A 21,321-nucleotide genomic window follows, 5' to 3' on the forward strand; every position below is an offset into this window, starting at 1 on the left:
TTTCACTTGTATTGTATTTGAAATCCGTATTGTGAAATTTACTCGCGACCTTGTATAACTTGATCTCTTTGCCTAAATAATACAGAATTTTGAACGTTTATGGCTTGTCTTTGTTCTGTTTTGCTGGTTTACGAGGGATTTCTTACATCGTGTGTCACGGCAAATTCTTAACTGTAACAATAGGCACCGTACACCTTTCTAAGAAATATCATATGTATAATATTGTTCACAAACCTTTATCAGAAAACTAAGCAATACTGATAAAACATGATAAGTCTTACAAAGCTTTCCCTGCAGGGCTTACCAACAAATACGTATGATGGACAAACATTTGACAAACCACTGCTTTGTAAAGTGTAAACTATTTTTATACAATACGTAGTGTCAAGATATGATGTGATGCGAGTGGGTGATTGTGATGGTTTGTTTCTGGCGTGAGACTGAGTCGCCCGAACGTAACTTAACTGTATGGACTATTAACGGGGCTGATGGTGCACGTGCTGCACTTGGTCAGAGGAGCGTAACTGTCTGGGTGACTGTGAGGGTTGACGCTCGTCCACGGCAGTGAAAGCTGAGATACCGCTGGGTGGTGTCGGATGGCATTTGTGTAGAAATGCGTAAGTATGTTTATTTTGTATATGAAGTGGAAGAATGTTTTCATGTACTTACTTTCATGTGGTTATGTGTAGGAGAAGGTCCGAAGTCCGTCGATTTGTTTCACGAGCGAAACTTATCGACGGATTGAGAGGACTTTCTCCAACTTAAAACGAAGTCAACATTGTATTCACGTGTGGAACTAATATACAGTGACATCTAGACACCAAAACAGGTTCTGATCTCAAACGTACTAAAACATTCTGAAAAACGCACCCGTCACAAACATTCGTGCTGCACTAATCTACAGCTACGTATAATTAGGAAAGTCACAACAGAAACTACCTTCTCGCCACCGCTTACGACAGTCAGCCTAAAGAATGGATTCCGACGAAGAACTGTTTTTGACCCCAAACCAGTATAACATTACCCTTGGTGTTTTTGCCATAAATGATGAACTTGAGACTTTAATAAATCTGGATAAATCAACCACCAATGAGATTACTTTGAAGAAATTTGAAAATGAGAACTCTGTTTTGGGAGAGGGTCAAAATTCATCTGATACTGAACTTTTTCTAGCCACTCAAGAAATTGAAAACAAACAGCAGTCTCAAGCCCAGAGATTCAATCCCCCGTGTCCAAGTATCTGATAGAGGAAACAGTGCCCCTGGCACGTTTCGTTTCGGAACTCCTTTGTCGGGTAGTCAGTTAGAGACACTAAGCAAATCTGCATTTTCGACTATTTAATTCTTGGAGGGAAGAAAGACAAGAAAGATTTCCCAACTCAAGACAACGTGACCTTTTGACCTTGGCCAGAAATGAACCCGATCTGAATCGAACATTAATTATATCTATTGCCGAGGTTCGCAAGCAGAACGGAACAGAATACCGCGGGAACTCTTTGTACGAAATTCTCGCTTCCTTACAGTATTACATCCGAAGAAAGGTATCCCATTAAACTTCTTCACGGAGCACTGTTACGAAGGCCTGCGAAACATACTAGACGCCAAAATGAAAGCATTCGTTAGGCAGGTGATAGGAATGACAAAGCGACAGGCGAAAGTCATAACGGAGGAAGAAGGGGATATTTTGTGGGCGAAATCACTTTTGGGATGCGATTCTCCGCAACAGCTCAGTGACACCCTAATCTATACATCTGGAAAAAAGTTTTGCAACACCAAAATAGTCAAATTTCTTTGATTTTGATAGTGACCTAGTTGTAGAAGAAAACTCGTACTTTTTCTTCTCCTCCATCTGTTGCATCTCCCAAACACACCCATGCAAGAGGCATGCAGGACAAAATGCACGTTTAAGTCATGCACCAAGAAACCTATAAAAAGACACTTTAAAAACTTGATCAGTTCAGTACCGAATTCAAAAAGCACAACATATCTGGGCACACAGGTGAAGAAAATGGGTCCTCCACAATTGTCGACTGCATTGAGATGGCAGATAATTGGAATGAGGAACGCTGGTATGTCACTGCGCCAAATTGGTGTTCAAATTGGTCATCATCCATCAACCATCAGCCGCATTTTGAAAAAGCATCGGGAAACTAATGATGTGAAGGACAGAAGACGTTCTGGCAGACCTCGATGCACTTCTTACAGGGAAGACGGGGCCCTTCTGAGGCATGTGCGGCGAAATCCTTTTGCGCAGAGTAATGTTTTAAAACGAGAATGGCTGCCCAATCGACGAATTTCCGACAGAACTGTCCGGAATCGACTGAAAGCAGCAGGTCTTCGTGCTAGACGGCCTGTTAAACGTCAGCTGCTGACAGCTGCTCACAAAGCTGATCGTCTGGGCTGGTGTAGGGACCGCAGGAACTGGAACTTGGCATCGTGGAGAAAGGTCCATTGGTCCGATGAGACTAGGTTTTTACTCTTCATGACAGATTGCAGAACCCTTGTTTGGCGACAGAGAGGCACAGCTTACACACAGAGGAACATTATGGAACAGGTCCCATTCGGCGGTGAATCCTTGATGGTATGGGGATGTTTCTCCTACGATTGCAATCTGTCTCTGGTGACTGTAAGGGGGAACCTCAGTGGCGTTAAGTATCAAAGAGACATCTTGCAACAGGTCGTTGTTCCACCCTTTGACAACCACCCTCACCGTACAAGGCCTGTTTTTTATGGATGATAACGCTAGGCCTCACAGATCTGCCCTGGTTCGCGATTAGCTTCGTCAGGAAGCCATTACAACATTACCCTGGCCTGCACGAAGCCCTGACATGAATCCAGTTGAGCATGTGTGGGACATTTTAGGGCGTAGGGTACGACAAAGACAACCTCCAGTTCAAACTCTCGCACAGCTTGATGTGGCTGTCCATCGGGAATGGAACTAATTGCCTCAAAGGCAAATCCAACGCCTTGTTCTGTCAATGAGGAGGCGTGTTGCTGCAGTTGTTGCTGCTGACGGAGGTTACACCAGATATTGATATTCCTGTCTGATTTAATGACTTCAACAGTAATTCTTGTGACATTAATGTTCCATTACCTTCTGACCAATAGTACCTTACTGCTACGACCATAGTTATTCTGCAACCGGTTTTGTGTGTTTTGTGCGATTGTTTTAAAATGACAAGAATGGATTGAAAATATGACAGAATACATTCAGTTTTGTTGTCATGTTATTGTCAATAGTCTAATTATCTCACGATGATGGGTTTTAGTCCATTTTTTGCACAACCATATCATACAATTCGTATATGTCACAGCAGATTTCGAAAATCCTAGTGTTGCAATACTTTTTTCCATATGTATATTTGATTGGCCTTCGTTTTGTGCTCAGAGCAGGAGACGAGCATCGATTTTTTAGGACAGGAGAAACATCCCAAATTAAGGTAATGCAAAACGAGAACGAAGGGTCCAAGTACCTAGTTTACACCGAGGACATGTCCAAGACCAACAGGGGCGGCGGCCTTAAACACCGAAAGTGCGAACGAAAAGTAGTAAAGGTGTCTCAAAACAACGAGCGGCCAGAGAGACGCTTGGTTCGTTTATACGAAATGTACGTAAATCTAAGGTAAGGTATTAGGAATATGTCAATTTCAGCGATCTGTTTTCATTAAAAGCTCATTTGCAATATAAGTGAATACATGAATACTGAGCGTTGATATAAATATGAAGATTATTTTACCCTTATGTGCATGGAACTCTGTCGCGACCTTGACCTTATGTAACAAATATTGTATACCCATCAGCGAACAATTTGTCTGCATTTTCAGGCAACGTAATGGTACTTGCCAGGCATTTTATCTCGGACTACTTCGGTACCCTTCGGCCGAAGACAGATGTCTGGTTTGCTGACGTCCCGATAGGCGTGCATACTCTCACCCAAACCATCAGCCGTCTTTGCAAGGTTGCAGGTTTCAGTGGTTTCTACTCTAACCATTCGCTTAGAGCGACCACAGCAACTCGACTTTACGATGCCTGGCTTGATGAACAGTTCATCTGCGAGCGAACTGGGCACAAATCATCGGCTATCCGTTATAAGGTACGTGTTTTACAAAATACTAAGTACGTGTCATTTGATGGAGTTCAGATTGTGACGTGGGTACATGGACTGTAGAGTTCTTGGCGAGGATAACCTGTAGTTAGAAATGTATCACGGTTAATTAAAGTATGGCTTGCTAACACTATGCTTGTCGTAAGAGGCGACTAACGGGGTCGGGTGGTCAGGCTCGCTCACTTGGTTGACACATGTCATAGGTTCCCATTTGCGCAGATAGATGCTCATGCTGTTCATCACTATATTGGCTGGTTCAGACTCGCTTATTTACAGACCGCCACCATATAGATGGAATAATGCTGACTGCGGCGTAAGACTAAACTCACTCACAACCCTGATATCATATGATTTTATTACGTTTTAAAGAAGTAAGGCATACATGTATTGTATTTCCCAGTATTAAAAGCTACCACAACAATGTTTTGAATTATGGGTAGAGAGCACCTGAAGAACTGACACCGAAAGTGGACAGCATCGTACAGAGGAAGTCGAGGAAGGTGGCATCTCACAGATACGACAGGCACGGCACCAGTTACAGGAACCGACACCGATACAACACCGCCCGAAGACCTCAAAAACAGTACACGTGGTATAGCCATGATCCTTCAAGACGGCACGTACCCGTCTGTGAACACGTGATCTCGAGTGAGCAAGTAACTCGCAATAAAAGTGAACTCATAAAACTGCCAGACACTACTTTTGTTTGTTGTTTTATGTAATTTGTATATTACTACGAACCTTGAGCTGCGAATCACATGCTTTTCCTCCAGATCTGACAAAGCCCATTAGTTCGGCACGTGGGGAAAAAATCTGGGTGAAATGAAATGTGTTCCACTGCATATAATCGACTGTTATTGTAGAATAGCTTACTAATTGAGTGTTGTAAAACCAATACAGGTCTCAAATAGTTGCTAGTAGCAGCGCAACTTCGTTTTAATAAATGCTAGGTATGTAAACACAAGTAGTGATTCTTTTGTATTTGAGGCGGGTATGCAAATGATGTTTGATGTATGCATTGAATGTTTACTGCATTTGTTGAAAGTAATAGCACTTCAAGATGCATACTGTATCAAAGTGTAAAAATGTATGAATTGTTTATCAGTAAACATGTTGTGGGTGACTGGACGGGGTGTCACAAAGTTTACGAATCCATCTGTAAGAATACTGTTGTATTTCAGCGCCCAGGGCATGGTGCACGGTGTGAGCACACGTTGGTCTGTGGTCAACCGAGGGGTTGATGTGATCCCTGTGAGTGGGCAGTCGAGGACTGTAAGGGACATCACTTGGAGACGCGGGTATACAGACAACAGGCAGTGGCCAATGTGAACTATGGGAGGAGTTGGACACTGAGAGCGACTGTCAACAGTGGGCTGAAACACCAGTGAACTTGGAGAGCAAGGTTCATGTGTGGAACTGAACTGGACAGTTTGACGGAGGTCATTCAGGGATGTGGAATGTGACATGCGGTCAACAGAGGTGTAAATGTAACCCCGCAACCGTTCAGTTTCCAATGTTTAATGATAATTACCTACTCATCTAATTACAGTTGCATAATGTTGTGCATGTAGAGTGCATGAGATGTACCGTGGGTTGTATGTAGTTTGTGCGTGTGTGCAATGACTGGGATCTGAACACGCGCGCAAGGTGTGTGCTAGACATGCAGTGGGGTGGACATAAATATATTTTGGAAACTGAAATTTGTCTTTTCTGGTTTGTGACACATAGGCACTTTCAATTTCACGTCTTTTTCAGAAACTTCATAGTACTTATCAAAACATTTTCATCCTTACTTGACATGTCTTACAAAACCTTTCTTACACGGGTTACCCACATCGGTATGGTGAAAATTTCAGTTCTTGCATCTTTATAGCGTTGACCACCAATGGTCATCAACCAATGGCATATCCCTGTGACAATATAAACAAAGTCTATTACAATACGGTGCGTTATTATGCCATCCTATTTCATTCGCAAGTTTAAGTTATTACATCTGAACTGGCTTAAAACATGTTTGTCATGCCATGGGATGTAAATATCTTTCAACATGCAACATTGTCTTGCAACAAGTGAAATAATATGAAATCCTGGCTCAAACAATCAAACAGTATCTGCTTAAAGAGTGACATAAACGTTTTAACATTTCCTATGTCTTAATTTATCCATAAAACACCAAAACCAATAATAAATAGAATATTTCTGGTATGCGTTTCACGCAATGTTATGTATTCAGCGTTGCATACACTTGCCATTTGCGATTAGCAATGTTTACAACTCGCCATATGTTACGCCTGGAAATGCTATCGATGCGGCTAAGAAGTAGCTCACGAGATATCGTTACTGTAATACTGCCGGTCACAAATGACCTTTTACGGTATTGCGATAGCAGTGATAAGTGGGACTGGACTTGCTTATTTCGTCTCCGTAACTGTTTGTGTATCCAGGACAGCAACGCCCTGTAGCAAGCAACGTAACCGGGCTTGGTATGGGTGCGATTGTGGTGTTATCAGACCGTCCAAAGACCACAAAGGTTCACTTATCTCATTGCTGTTAAACGGTTGACAGGCTGATATTTGGCAATATTGAATTGTCACTGCTGATATGTAAAGTGTCATCGCACTTCGTGACCTCAAAACTGTGTACATAAATAGTCGACCTTTGCAAATGTTAATTAACGCCTGCTAACATGAAGTGTTATAGGTAGATGGCGCTTCATTGCTATCGGAATCGTATGTTGGTACGTTTTAATCCGTTATTTGTCATTGGGAGAGTGTTCGAGTTTAGAGACCAAAAGTCATCGTTAGGTGGTATTTGCATTTTTCGAAAAGGTTCTCCGTCGCTTCCACAACAAAGCTTCTAGGAGGAAGTCTCATTCCTTGTATTGTACTAAAGAGTGAGTCCCGAGTTGGTGTGATGAGCCTACCCAGTCTGACGGTGGCGAGATAACCGAACCTGGCATCTTATTGTCAAAAGAGTCCAAGCTTACTTCGTCGCTTGACCGGTATGCATTCGTTATGGGGGAACATGATACAATGTTTAGAGAAATGGAGATCTCAACATGAATAGGACAATACATACTTTGATAACGGGAGAGTGAGTTTAGTTTTGCTCAGCAGTATTCCAACTATATGGCGGCGGTCTGTAAATAATGAAGTCAGGACCAGACAATCCAGTGCTCAACAGCATGGGCATCAATATACGCATTTGGGATACTGTGGCACGTGCCAACCACGTCAGGGAGCTAGATCACCCTATCCCGTTTTTGCGCCTTTTGTGATTGTAATGAGAATACATCTGGATTGCACAGAAACATCGTAGTTTCAAAATTCAATGTATCATTCATAGAGGTATTCTACAAGTATCTGATGGTCGAGGAAGTAGTACTAGTAGTCATTATGACTTTATTTAGGTCACGTTTCCATCAGTGCTTTATGTACACTGTGTATAGGTACAGACCGATATAGCTGAGCCATTTCAGCTCTGTGAGTGAGTGAGTGAGTATGCTTTTACTCCGCTTCTCGCAATGTTCCAGCAATATCACGACTGGGGACACCGGAAATGGACTTTCCACAAGTATCCATGAGGGGAATCGAACCCGGGTCTTCGGCGTGACAAGCAGACATTTTAACCACTAAGCCAGCCAACCGGCGCTAGGTATCATAAAACTCACCGCTTGTCTGCTCAGGCAATGGCTCTGTGTAGCTGAGACATTTAATGCTCTACGACTTTTTACTATCTTAAATGTAAGGCGTAAACTTACAATATATCCAGATGAGTAAAAGAAGAGAGACCGCATGGTACCAACCTCTGTCGTGATGAAGATAAGATGGATGAGGTAGACCCCGTATGTTAGACGAGAAAGACCAGTCCCAGGGCAACATCCAGTCCACGATACCTGGGGCATAAGTAAGATCAAGCAAATAACTGCTGATCTAGAAACCAATTTTGGAAACTGAAATGATTTATCACATTTTCATTATAAAATACTTTTTTTTACAAATCCCACATCCACGAACTCCACTTATTTACAGAAAGTAAGCTGGCAGCATACTAGGAAAATGAGTCATGTGGTTGTCAATACTTCTCGTCAGTAGTACCTCCGGCCTTTGGTCTTTTTAGGTTCATGGTGTTTTTAGAAGACCTGAACTAGATTCATATGGTCCTTTTTCCAAACCTTTATGAAGCTTTCAAAACATTTCATGGCAAATACATGGTGGGCATTTAAAATAGAAGTACATAGCATCCTTCTTTGCCAATTCCTATTTTGGCATGTGCCGGTGTATTTCATTTTAAAAAATCTGACTTTGCATTACCCAGAATCGCACTGCGAACTCTTCTTTAAGCAGAAACTACTTAAGATTATGGATAAAGCTTTCGTCGCTTTTGTATGCAACAAGAACGACATTGGCTATATCTACAACACACATACCTGCTTTCCCCTTGCAACACATAAATATGACCCATGCCAGGACCAGCCCCCACACGGGCCTATATAGCGTCTCATGAGCCGCTCTGGCATCATTCGCCCAGCCGGGTCTCCCCTCACCAAAGTTATCATACGTCGCCAGTGTACAGGCCCCTGCCGCCACCAGAGCCATGAGCCACCCCACGCCCTGTAGGAACTGAAAGGGAAAGAAGACCAGTAGTTCAGCATAAAATGGTATACATCAAGACGGATTGAATGTGTCTTCATATTTATTCAACTTCAAAGAGAGAAAGAGATTAAAGAATGATGTTGAAAGATGGAGAGGTGGAATTTTTCGACGTCAAGAATTCAGAATTTATGCATTTTAATGAGTGGTGTGGTAGTCTAGAAAGCATCACTAGGATTAAAGTGTTCGCCCGTCAAGCCGAAGACCAGGTTCGATTCCGGAAATGAGTATCGTTGTAAGCGAAGTTCGTTCTAAGCGATTCGGGAATGTTCGGGAATATTCGGAAATTACTAAGAATCATCACCACGCCACTGGTTTGAGACAAGATCATGTTCACACAGAAAATAAAATAAGACAAAACCAACGAACATATAATTGTCATGGATCGTTCATTTCATCATCGATCATGTATTTTATTATGCATCTTTAACAAAATCGGTAATTTTGTGCTTCTGTGACGTCGCCAATCATCAACTGACTTGCTGTCAACAGACGAGCTTTCTCCGTGTGTCATGGCTGAACATATCCTTCGTCGCTTCTTAAATCTCTCTAACCACGACTGATTGGCCTTGAAATCTGTATGTCCAAGTCAGCTGCAATGTCAGTCTTGGATTTACCGCCTGCATCTACAGCTTGGATGATTTGGTATTTTGTGTCGAGATCTAGAGCTTTACGTTTCCGTGACAAGCCTTCCATGCTGACTTGAAAGAAAGACTTCCCAGATCGCTATTTATGCCTTGACAATGTCAACAAGATTCACAAGATTAAATAAATGATAAAATTTCACAGGTAAGTTTATTTTATTATCCCCTTCATCCCATGTGAGGAAGCCTGTTTGTTTTCACAAGCTAATTGGTGACACGTGAGATGACACGCGAGTGGATTCGGATCAGCTGTTCGTTATAAACACGTCAATTAACGCGTGAAATAGCACAGAGGGACCCATCAATTTGTTTGTTGTAACAGATAATTCGTACTATCAGCGTTCGCTGTATACGGTAGTTAATTCATAACAATATATGGGAAAGCAGTCGGGACTTCTGAATTTGTTCGTTGTAACCGGCAATTCGTTGTAAGCGTGTACGTTATAAGTGAACTTTACTGTACACTGTACTAACGACTTTTTCAAACCATTACATGCAAGTGTTTGAAATTTCTAGCCAACGAACCCATGATTATGTGGGCGGAAGTGTAACTCAGTTAATACAGAAAAGACCAAGAACCCTTTTTGTATGAACTGTGTGTTTCCTTTAAACACCGACGTATTACGTTGTTTCCGCGCTTTGACAACAGTAAGTACCGGTCTGTCTGTTTTGAGGTTTAATATACGTTTCTGCCTGTTTGGAGTTCTGCTGTAACTATTTGTCTGCATCAAAGAAGACCATTATTACCTGCCTATTTGAAGACAGAAGATATGACACGTCTATTTGAAGACAGAAGATATGACACGTCTATTTGAAGAAAGAGGTTATCACCTGGTTATCCTCCTTGTAGACGTCATTGATGTAGAGAAGGTTTGTCCACCAGTTGTCTTTACAATACAGGGAGTCAGCAGGCCCCGCCCACGTCGGGCCGTCAGTCAGGTAACGCATCAGGAATGTGTTGATGACGATCGAATAGGCGTACACGGGAGTCAGTCTGACAAAAATCAGTACATCCACCAGACGCAGGTATAACACATTGAAACATGTTCCCAATACTAGTTATACTTTACTACAGAGGGGGACACGACAACAGCCCATAAGAAATCGCGAGTCAATAGCTTTAAGAAGTAAACTTGGAAGGTATAGTAACAGAACACCGTGATGCCAATAGCGTAGAAGTCTGTTTTTCAAACAGAAAACGACTGAGAATTGACTGACCTCAAGTGGTGTCCACCATGACCATGTGCTTCCCCCTCAGACCTCCACCCTTCCCTGTCTCCTTCAGGAACAAGTACGTCATCAGTAGGCCACTGAGAACCATTATAGAACGTTTTAAGTAAAATGAATATACTGAGTGAACGCAGGGGATATAGCAGAAAAGTCGAACATTGAACGTTCAAGGTGTGTAAGTTTGATTAGGGACCAAATCTCGAGATGACGTGTCTTAGAATTCACTTCTTTGACCAGGGTATTGGTATGGCGTTGACAAACCTAGGAACTTATCATCCAAAACTGACTGCCACAGAAGAGATCAAGCGATATCTACAATAACGCAACAATTGAATTATCATAATGCCATTCACTTAAAACCAATTGGCAGGTCCATTTGCATGTGAGAAAACGAAAAAAAACCAATCAGCTGAAGTTCAATGATAACCAGTTTAGTTCCTAATAAACAATAAGTTTGGCACTTACGACTACCACAGCGCTAAGAGACCTTTGAAAATCTAGGCCTGTGACATAGACTCACGACAGTCATAGCCCTGCGGTAGCTTTGTGAAGCGAGGCTCTGGATTGGCACCTATGATCAATTACGCCTTTCAGAAGCAGCTCCAACAGCGAATTCGTCACTCAAGATGGCAAAATGTGTTGTTAAAACATTTACTTTACGCGAATTACATGTTTTTGGGTGATGACGAAAATATGTTTACATGTTAGTAAAGATTACTGATGTATATAATACAGAAACAATATACAATGTGCTTATATTTTCAGATGCACTGCCATTGGTGCATTGGTTAAAGAGTCGTTCCAGCTTATATTTCTGAATATGTGTAAACATATTTCACTTACGACACATGTGCACCACGGAAAAGATTGGTGAAAAATGTCGATATTTTTGCAAAATATAGGACTGTCGTAGGTTAGTTCTAAAAAGGACACCAAAATATATTTTACTTCTTTTGATAAAGGTGACAACACAACAATAAAGGGTTTAAATAACTGTCTGGAGATATGGATATCGGTACAATATTTCTGATATTACCTGAGGAGGAAGAATGCGTCGACTGACAGAGTTCCGTTCGTGATAATTTGGACACTGATGTGCTGCGTTAGTTTGCCAAACATCGATGGGTTCCCTGCAAAGCGTAATCAACACAACATTGATTGCCATAAACGTGTATCATAGGTTTCGTATCTGAACGCCTAACTGGCTATGTATCCGAGGAACAGGCTGCAGGGCTCCTGTTGTAAAATTATTGAACCTTTCTTGCATACAACATTTTTCAACCAGCATCTCAACCCTGTGTTCATTGTATAATTAGTATAGTAATTTGAATGGAGATTTTGAAATAAAGTACGAAAAACACATAAGAAAATGCAAAAATAACATTAATTGAGTTTTACCCATTCTAAAACAGTGCCTAATGGAATTTTCTTGGTGTATTTTGTTGATAGGTGTAATGTGATTGTTTATCTTGTTTGAAGTGTCAGGTTGACATATCCCATGCCTTACTTTCATTTTAGGGATCGCGTGGATAAATACATATCGTGTGTAATGAAGCTCGCATCTGTTCAGCAACGCTATTAACAAATGCTACGTCCAGTCTGTCTACAGTTATCTAGAATTATCTCTAAACTTATACTGGTACCAACGTATCACCATTGTAATGTTCAAACTCCTTGTGGATTGTAGGTGTGAGTGGTATGATATTTTATCGCTTTGGCAACTATTTCAATGTAAACGGACAAACCCAGATACCATAGAGATAATAAAGCTAGGATTCCGATCAGATTTACTAAATTGATTGGTCTCACACCTTTAGTGGAAACGAAAGTGGTACACAGTTATACTTTGACTTTTCAGCTCACACTTTGGCCTACCTGTGTTAGGCATGAGCGAAAGAAACGAGTGACCCAGAATGACCCATCCCATGCTGAGGACCCGGATGTCGTTAAGACAGATGAGAGGTCCAGGTGAACGTTTCATGCGGAGGATCTTCTCCCCATTGTTGATGGATGAGAAACACAACAGGATCCGCTGCCATACTGAAAAGAATGAATCTTTGAGAAGCACCAACATCTGACAGATCACGCAATTACAGAGTGAGAAGAGTAACGTCCTATTCAATTATACCACAAGTAGGCCATAGTCTCCGCTGAAAGCCAGGCTTGTAGCATTTATAGGGAAAACATCACAGATCCTCAAGGTAAGTTTTAGTCGTCACATTTTCATGCAATAGGATGATTGTAGCTGATATTAACATATGGGCTCCAAAATATATCTTCCACTCTAAAAAGTGCCTTCAAAGCAGAGGTCATGTTTAGGAGGTAAAATACTTTTGTTAGGTTCGTAATTGCTTATGGCAGCACACGATTTGAACTACCGGGAATATATGTCAGTGTGTAATGTGACCTGAATAGTTGCTGCTGCAATTTCATGACTTACCGTATCTTCCTTTTATTGCAAACGTACTGTAAATTTGTGTTGTTTGATACTTATTCCAGGCCTTTATTGGGTCATTTACTGACCAGTTCACCTGTTGGCATCAAACTGGAAACTACCCACAATGTTTATTGTAGGCGGATAACCATATTTGAAATTGTTTGTAAGATTACAAGCAGGGTCATGACGTACACATAGACTATATTTCTTGTCACGTTTATGGTCCACTGTTCGGGGCTGCTGTCCGCCATTTGGATGCACCAAGTGTCCACCAATTGCCTCCTGAAGTTGTTGGCCTGCAGGGTTGTCTATTCCAACAGTCTCCAAGCTGGGAAGTGACTTGTGTTCACTTACTTTCACGCTGCTAACTGGTACCTCTGTGACCTTCACGTCCAGGGCCCGAAGCTGGTTGTTGATCTTAGAGCACTGAACTCCATCACGTAGGGCGGAGACTGGAATTTTATCAACACGACCCTTGGTAGCCCGGAAGTTCAAGTCAAGAGTAGACACCAAAAGGACCAGGGAGCCCAAGATGGCCACCAGGACATTGTCAATGAGTGAGTGAGTGAGTGAGTTTAGTTTTACGCCGCACTCAGCAATATTACAGCTATATGGCGGCGGTCTGTAAAGTTTCGAGTCTGGACCAGACAATCCAGTGATCAACAACATGAGCATCGATCTGCGCAATTGGGAACCGATGACATGCGTCAACCAAGTCAGCGAGCCTGACCACCCGATACCGTTAGTCGCCTCTTACGACAAGCTGAGTCGCCTTTTATGGCACGCATGGGTTGCTGAAGGCCTATTCTACCCCGGGACCTTCACGGGTCCATTGTCAATGATTTATTGAAGTAGTTATTACATAATGTTTCGAACTAGTTTAAAATGAAGATATTATGCAAGAGATTAAGGCGGATACGCTCTCAAGCACAGAGCTCTGACTCCAAGCCGACCTTGTTTTATAACCTCGCACCGAACGGAATCCGTCGTGAAGAAAGTCAGGAATAGCCTTAATTTCATGATAAATTAACGTGGTGAATTAGGAGCATAAGGTAACTAGGTCCATTCTACGTCCAGCTTAAACAGGTTCTAGTCACTGCACTTACATCGCTCCTACCGTAGCATTGTCATCACCGACGAAGCCAGGCTTTATCTCAGCGTGGCACACCACACTCTGTACTGTCATATTGACCTCGGAAAACCCTAGAACATCAGCATGTTCACATGATAATGGGGCTGACGGATAATATACGGAAATACCTTCATGTTTAAAACTTAACAGAAAACCACAGACATCAAACTTTAGAATTCCCTAAGTTCCAAAACATTTGAGCTATACCTTTCAAGGTAAACCGCAATAATGTTTTATTTCCGATTGCACAGATAACACGCTTTGTATTTAAAAATAAATTGTCCAAATCGGGTTTAAAGCGGACCTGCTGAGACATGATGAAACACATGACTTCAGCAGAAGAAAGTTTCTCGGCAGTCTAGGGGCATGCTAAGAGGCAAATATCGCAAACTGATATATAAAAATTAATGTTTTTCTTATGAAAACAATATCGTTCATAATGTAATTAAACCCCAAACATATCAGTGAATATTCCCTAACCACTGGCGATAGCGCTGAAGCTACGAGTCGGATGGCTGCAGTCAACAGGGAAAGTGCGCGCGCGCGCGCGTGTGTGTCTATCTGTGTCTGTGTGTGTGTCTGTCTGTCTGTTTGTGTCTGCCAGTTTGTGTGTGTCTGTGTGTGTGTGTCTGTGTGTGTCTCTGTTTTTGTGCCTGTGTGTGTCTGTGTCTGTGTGTTTGGTCAGGCATTCCAACGGGTGTCACCATGATATTGAGCTTGGGCAGGGAATGCGTTCGTTTGCTCAGGTTGTTCATCTGTTCTTAACGTTCCTGGATCTATTTCTAAACAAGCTGTCCTGGGGCGTAGCTACCTTTATGTAAAAGAATCTCGGGCTTACTCATCATTTTTTGCAAAAGTTCACCATGAAAGTAGGACAAGCCCTTAATACTATATAATATAATGTTTTGCAACCCACCGAGCTTACACGAAACAACTGGCTTACCACGCGTCTGATGTCCCTTGACACCATTCTCACGACAAACACATGACTTGAACCAGTCACCACACTGAACTGCACTCATTCCACTGTTGACAATATCCCCAAGTACCCACATCTCTGAAGACCAGTCTTCATACTGTTGCTGCCACAAGAGCGAGGGACACACAGATGCCAGTTGATCATAATGTTCTTAAACATACCAGAAAACACGCCATCCTGTGCAGAAATGGTAACAATAGCATTAGGTAGTAGAATATTCAGGATTTCCGAAGGTAATCCAGAAAAAAGAATTCAAGAGAACTTTAGTCATTATTCAAACGTTTTGGCTTCATTGGTTTGTCTGGTGATGATTACATACTATCAATTGTTTTCACAATTCAGTTTTGCTTTGCTTTTTACGCTAAGTGGAATGGACAGAATACAAAAAAGGATTTCACTCTGGTGTGGACGTGTACCATCGTCACGCCGACTGCCCTCAGCCGATTCTTCACATGCGTCCATATGTGGAGCCAATCAACCTGTCTCTCATTGATAAGACCGGCACAAAATCTCATCATTCTATGACACAAACTGTATGCACCGCATCCGTGAAGTCCAGGCTAGAATTGATTTTCACAACGCATGCTTGTCGTAAGAGGCGACTGATGGAATCGAGTGGTCAGATTCGCTAACTTGGTTGACACCTGCATCGTATCCCAGATATCCAGATTATTTATAGACTGACGCCATGCATCTAAGTGCGACGTCCAACACTAATCAAACCACAACCCCCACCCATTCAGGAATATATACCGCTCCCGCCATCATAGCCAGCAGCTGTTGGGGAGGGCTAATGCTGACAACGCAGGTGTCCCCCTTTACTTCTCTCCCTGTGGCTGGGTCCACCTTAGTGGGTTCGTCAAGACATTCGTCAAAGTTGCCGAAAAGGTCGTTGCCCCTTCCGTCATAGAGGCACCAGGCTTTCCGGACGCATCAAATACTGAAATGTAATACCCGTGTGAGTGCGAAGACTGTTTGATGTATGAAGCTGAGCTCGTAATTTTACTGGTTTTTTCTGAAAGACCACGGTCTATAAAAGCGTTTTGTTCTGGACGTGACAATTCAATGAGTGACGTCATTTACATGGATCTACGTATTTGGGATACGATCCAGTCACCGATCCAGATCAGCCCAGTTTGTTAGCAGCCTCTATAAGGACTCCCGATGCCCAGTGCTAGCAGGCATCTTCACTGGATGTAGTCCACATGTAACAGAATAATAGTCTTTCGTCTAGATATTTTATGTGATAAAAATGATTATGCATGGATATGCTATGTTGTTCATATATGTTACGGTATTGCAACAAAACCTGTACTCACTGTTTAGAGCCCACGGCCTCCCCTGTACGACATCGATAAAGAAAGTATCCATATGTTCAGAACACATTCGTTCGTCCTCAGTCAATCCGCTTATGTTTGACTTCAACAGACTCTTCAAGATGGAGGGAATCTGAGGACCCAGGCTCCTAAAGAGACGTGTAAGAGACTCAAGGTTAACAGACCGTCCCTCCTCCATGAGCAAGGGTAACAGAGGGTTCTTCATTCTTCCTGGAATCGTGTTCTGCATGGTCATGAATGAGACCGGAAGTGATGTTGAGTTGGTGGACGGAGTGGAGTTGACGGCAGAGATCAACATGTTGACCAGCATGGACAGGAAAGGATCAGATGTACTGTTGGAGGTGATATTACCGGAATGGGAGCTGTGTAAATCGTCTCTAAGTTGTTCAATGAAACAGAGGTCCCGGTTGTGACGTAGTATCAGATGCAGACTTTGAAGAGGCAGATTGGATTGCTGAGGCAGGTTTCAATAAACTAAAGGTTGGTTCTAACGCATTTTCTGAAGAAGTTACTTTACCTGACGCACTGATTCCTCGTTTAATGGAAGCGGATGTTGTAGAATAATCTCCGGCTGTGCCTTTGGTGGAACCAGTGTCTGAACAATTTGTGAAATGTAGCCAAGAACAAAGGAACACCAACGCCGTGATGTATTTCATTGTGCCGATCGTGCAGGTTCAAAATCACAAGCTGATGACTACAATGCCATCAAGCAGTGCTACTCGTTCGCTTTGCTGTGAGTGTATATAGTTTCAGAGCAAACACTATTGCCTGCTGAAGTCATACTCTGTCGCCTAGAAAGGACGACAGTGCAGAGTGATCAACCCCTGTACGTCCCTGAAAGTTATCACCTGATGAAAAGCTAGCAATTAGTAAGGCCCTCGTGGTGAACTAGTACCGTCCAGCGTACCTCTTGCTCCAGGTTGTGTTGGAAGTTTCGTCCACATTCATCCGACATGGTGACGCGGATGGCATGAATGTACCTGTTTAATGTAGCAACATTAGCTCACAATATCAACGGGCATGTCGGTGGTGGAATTATCTGGGGTAAAGGCGAGAAATAAAATGACTCAAAACTCTTAGGTCAGATGAAAAGCCATATGCTAAGGCCCCTTGGCGGACCTTCCGACGGAAATACAAGAACAATGTTACTCATTCATAGAGCAGTGTCACTTCATTGTATAATTGTATATATGAAAGTTACCGCATTTTACAAAGAGGGCAGGTATTTGTTTCAATCGTCACGACTGTCTGCAGTTCAAGGAAATGGATTTATCATCCAAAACTGTGTTCTACAGGTGATATCTCCCATTGTAAACCAAAAGTTACTGTGTTCTGTAATCTGATTGGTTGAAAAACATGATTAAATGGTATTAGATTCCCGGAAACTGAAAGACTATTCACCGCGTATTGACACGTAAACAATTGTTTTGTTGTGTCATCAACAGTGGTGACGTCATTCAAATCATATTATGACGTTAGTTACAGTTAGAAGTTAGAATGACGTCACAAATGAGCAACTCCAGATGCTACCATGGGAACCAGCTGAAACGGCCAGCTGATGACACTTTACTGCTGTACTCATACCCGATGTAAACGAGTGCAGACAGTAAAACCCCTTTGGTTTACTTTTGTGTTTACAATGTCGATAAACATCATGTGTTGACCAATTTCTGGGTGTTATTGAGTATTTGAAGCACGGGAATATTTCATTTGAAACCTCCGGCTGACGCCGTCGGTTCCAAATGCATTCCCGTGCTTCAAATACTCAATAACACCCGGAAATTGGCCAACACATGATGTTTATCTCCTAAGGAGATACTGTTTTGACGGTAGATTTTGCACAATGCCCTGACGTCATGAACTTGATGACGTCACAATGCTATGACACCGCTGCACTGCAAATCTAATGGCAGTGCTGTGTTCAGAGATGTACATCATTCATTAAAAACAAATGAAGAATAATTTTGATGTGATAAGAAGATTCTCACCTTAGGCAAGCCTCGGATATTTGTTACTTTATGAACTACATTTGATATCAGCAGACACTTGGGTGAGATTCTCTATATAACATGTGAAGTCTTTGTTTCTGTATTACCGAGGTCTTGATGAAACAGTGTTAAAAGACATCAGATATTACCCACAGTATTGATTCGGGTATGACATTTTGTCGTGAATCCCTAGTGAGTAGCTTTTACAGCCTTTCAGGATATAGTTTCAGATATAGCAAGGCTGTACACAATGTGCCAATGTTTGAGACCGAATTTCGATATCTTTGTCGAATGAAACTAAACACAACCCGGCCAATGTCTGATGTTACAGAGTGACTTGTTCATGCATTACACAGTAAAGTGCAATCGGACAGACCTCGGAGACTTTGGGGAGGGTAGTTCGAATACTAACATTTGGTGTGCTATCTCATCGACCTCTGGGGTTCAATCGTGAGGGGGCGGCGGCGTGACCCCGTGGAAAGCGTTCGCTCGTCGAATCGACTCCCTACATGGGTACAATGTGTGGAGACCACATTTGGAGTCCCCCAGCGTGATACTGCTGGAATATTGCCCAAATCGGCGTAAAACTAAATTCACTCACTCAAGGATCACTTGTGGTACTGTGCCATGATACTTTGATACAACAACCAAAGCAACACTTGATCAGGCGATACCACTCTCAACGTTATACCGTTTGACGACATTGTCAAGATCTTTAGTTAAACCGAGAGACGTTTCGTTGGAGTAAGAATGTGTTGTTTGTTACACAGATACAGATAATGCAAAATGTGTATGCATTCAAGTATGTAAATTCATCCATTGTCTGTGGGGATTAGTATCGTTTTCCACAATGCTTCCTGAATATTGCTGCCATCCATCTGTCCCGATGTTATGGAAAAATGATTGTCTTAACGTCATTTTACCGACATCCATAATCAATAACATTTAAATATACGTCATCTTCGTGAAATAAACCATTTGATCAGATACCCGTATATTTAACTTGCAAGTGAATGGTCTTTGCTGATGAACTGATAATAGTAAATAGGTTAACTATACGAGGGCACCCTGTACATAGCGGAGCCTCCACAACACAAAGTAGCGGTTGATATCAGCTATAACAGCTCACTCCGTCAAAGTATGATGATAAACTAGGTCACCCAGCCTGACAACACACTGATCTAGACGCTCCTGTTGTGATGCACAATTACACACAACCGATTTATCATTTTTTGTAATTGTTTATCATTACGTATAAGCTGCATACGTGTCATGAAAGCTGATATGGGCAGATATAATTAGCCAAATTCTAATTTAAGACAGACTGTTCTTGATAAATTTGGCACAAGGTACATATCGTATTATCTTACGCACACATAAATGTCGCCTTCGGGCTCAGGGAACACAAACAAACATTGAGGGTACATCAGCCCCATGATCAGGGACCAACTTATAATGTAATGACGTGTCTAAGAGGGACGTAATGTCGCTTTTGATAAAATATATGCCTTCCTGAACGATTCCTGGCTGTGGGGTAGCCTAGTAATTAAAGCGTTCGCTCATCACGCCGATGGTCCGAGTTCGATTGCCTACATGGGTACAAAATGTGAATCCCTTCTCTGGTGTCCCCCGCCGCGATATTGCCGGAACATTGGTAAAAAGTGCGTAAAACCAGATTCACTTATGAATGAACTCACGATGTGGGTCGTTTCCCATGCTATCGACCACTGGTGTATCTGGTCCTGAAATTTAGCGGCAGACCTGGCTTAAATGATGGAATCAAGCCCCCACCAACTAATCCACTCACTAAAACATTTCATTTCTGGTATCCCCCCGCAGTTATGTTGCTGGAATATTGCTAAAAGTGGCGTAAAACGCTAAAACATTCAACTCCTCATTGACCATTAAATCAACAATTTATCATATATTCAACGTCTTTTTCAAAAAGTAACCCAACCACTCACTCCTCTCTCTACTCATTCACTCACTTCTAATTATATTTAACCGACCCGTGAAGGTCCGGGGTAGAATAGGCCTTCAGCAACCCATGCTTGCCATGAGATCCCTCGGTAGAATAGGCCTTCAGCAACCCATGCTTGCCGTAAAAGGTGACTGTGCGTGTCGTAAGAGACTAACGGAATCGGGTGGTCAGGTCCGCTGACATGGTTGACACATGTCATCGGTTCCTAACTACGCAGATCGATGCTCATGTTGTTGATCACTGGATTGTCTGGTCCAGAATCGACTATTTACAGACCGCAGTCATATAGCTGGAATATTGCTGTGTGCGGCGTAAATCTAAACTCACTCACTCACTCATATTTAACCACTCCAGTACAGATGTCCCATGTACTGGCTGACATTCAGGGAGTGTTTTCTGGGCCACAACTCTGGGGATTAGCACGTCGCCCTCTAACTGCGAGATACAGGCACGTTACCCAGATAAACACAGTCATCCTGTTATCTATACCAGTACGACAGACTATAATTCTTGTCTCTTTTGATCTTGTGTGTTGTGTGGCAACGCATACATCTATATGTACATAAAGTTCTGAATCATACAAAAACATCTTACCCCTTCGAGAGAAATTGTCAGGTGCTTCATGTAAAATATGGTTCGTCCCAGTTTGTGTGACATATACAACACATTTACAAAATATATGTGTATGTTCTTGCTCTCGTTGAAAACTGTGGCTAATTGTATAATCGATTTATTATTGAGGAGAGTCTGAAAGATATTCATGTATGCTACTCCACGTATAATTTCTTTACACCGTTTTCATTTCATTCAAATTTCCAAATTAGACAACTTTTCAGT

General features: G+C 42.2%; 1 pseudogene; it reads right to left on the reverse strand.

Moving 5' to 3' along the window:
* Positions 1 to 2,792: 2,792 nt before the first annotated feature.
* On the reverse strand, positions 2,793 to 17,171 carry LOC137298749 (uncharacterized; annotated as a pseudogene).
* Between the last annotated feature and the right edge of the window lie 4,150 nt (positions 17,172 to 21,321).

The sequence above is a fragment of the Haliotis asinina genome, chromosome 10 (genome assembly GCF_037392515.1).
Source record: "Haliotis asinina isolate JCU_RB_2024 chromosome 10, JCU_Hal_asi_v2, whole genome shotgun sequence".
Lineage (NCBI taxonomy): Eukaryota > Metazoa > Mollusca > Gastropoda > Lepetellida > Haliotidae > Haliotis > Haliotis asinina.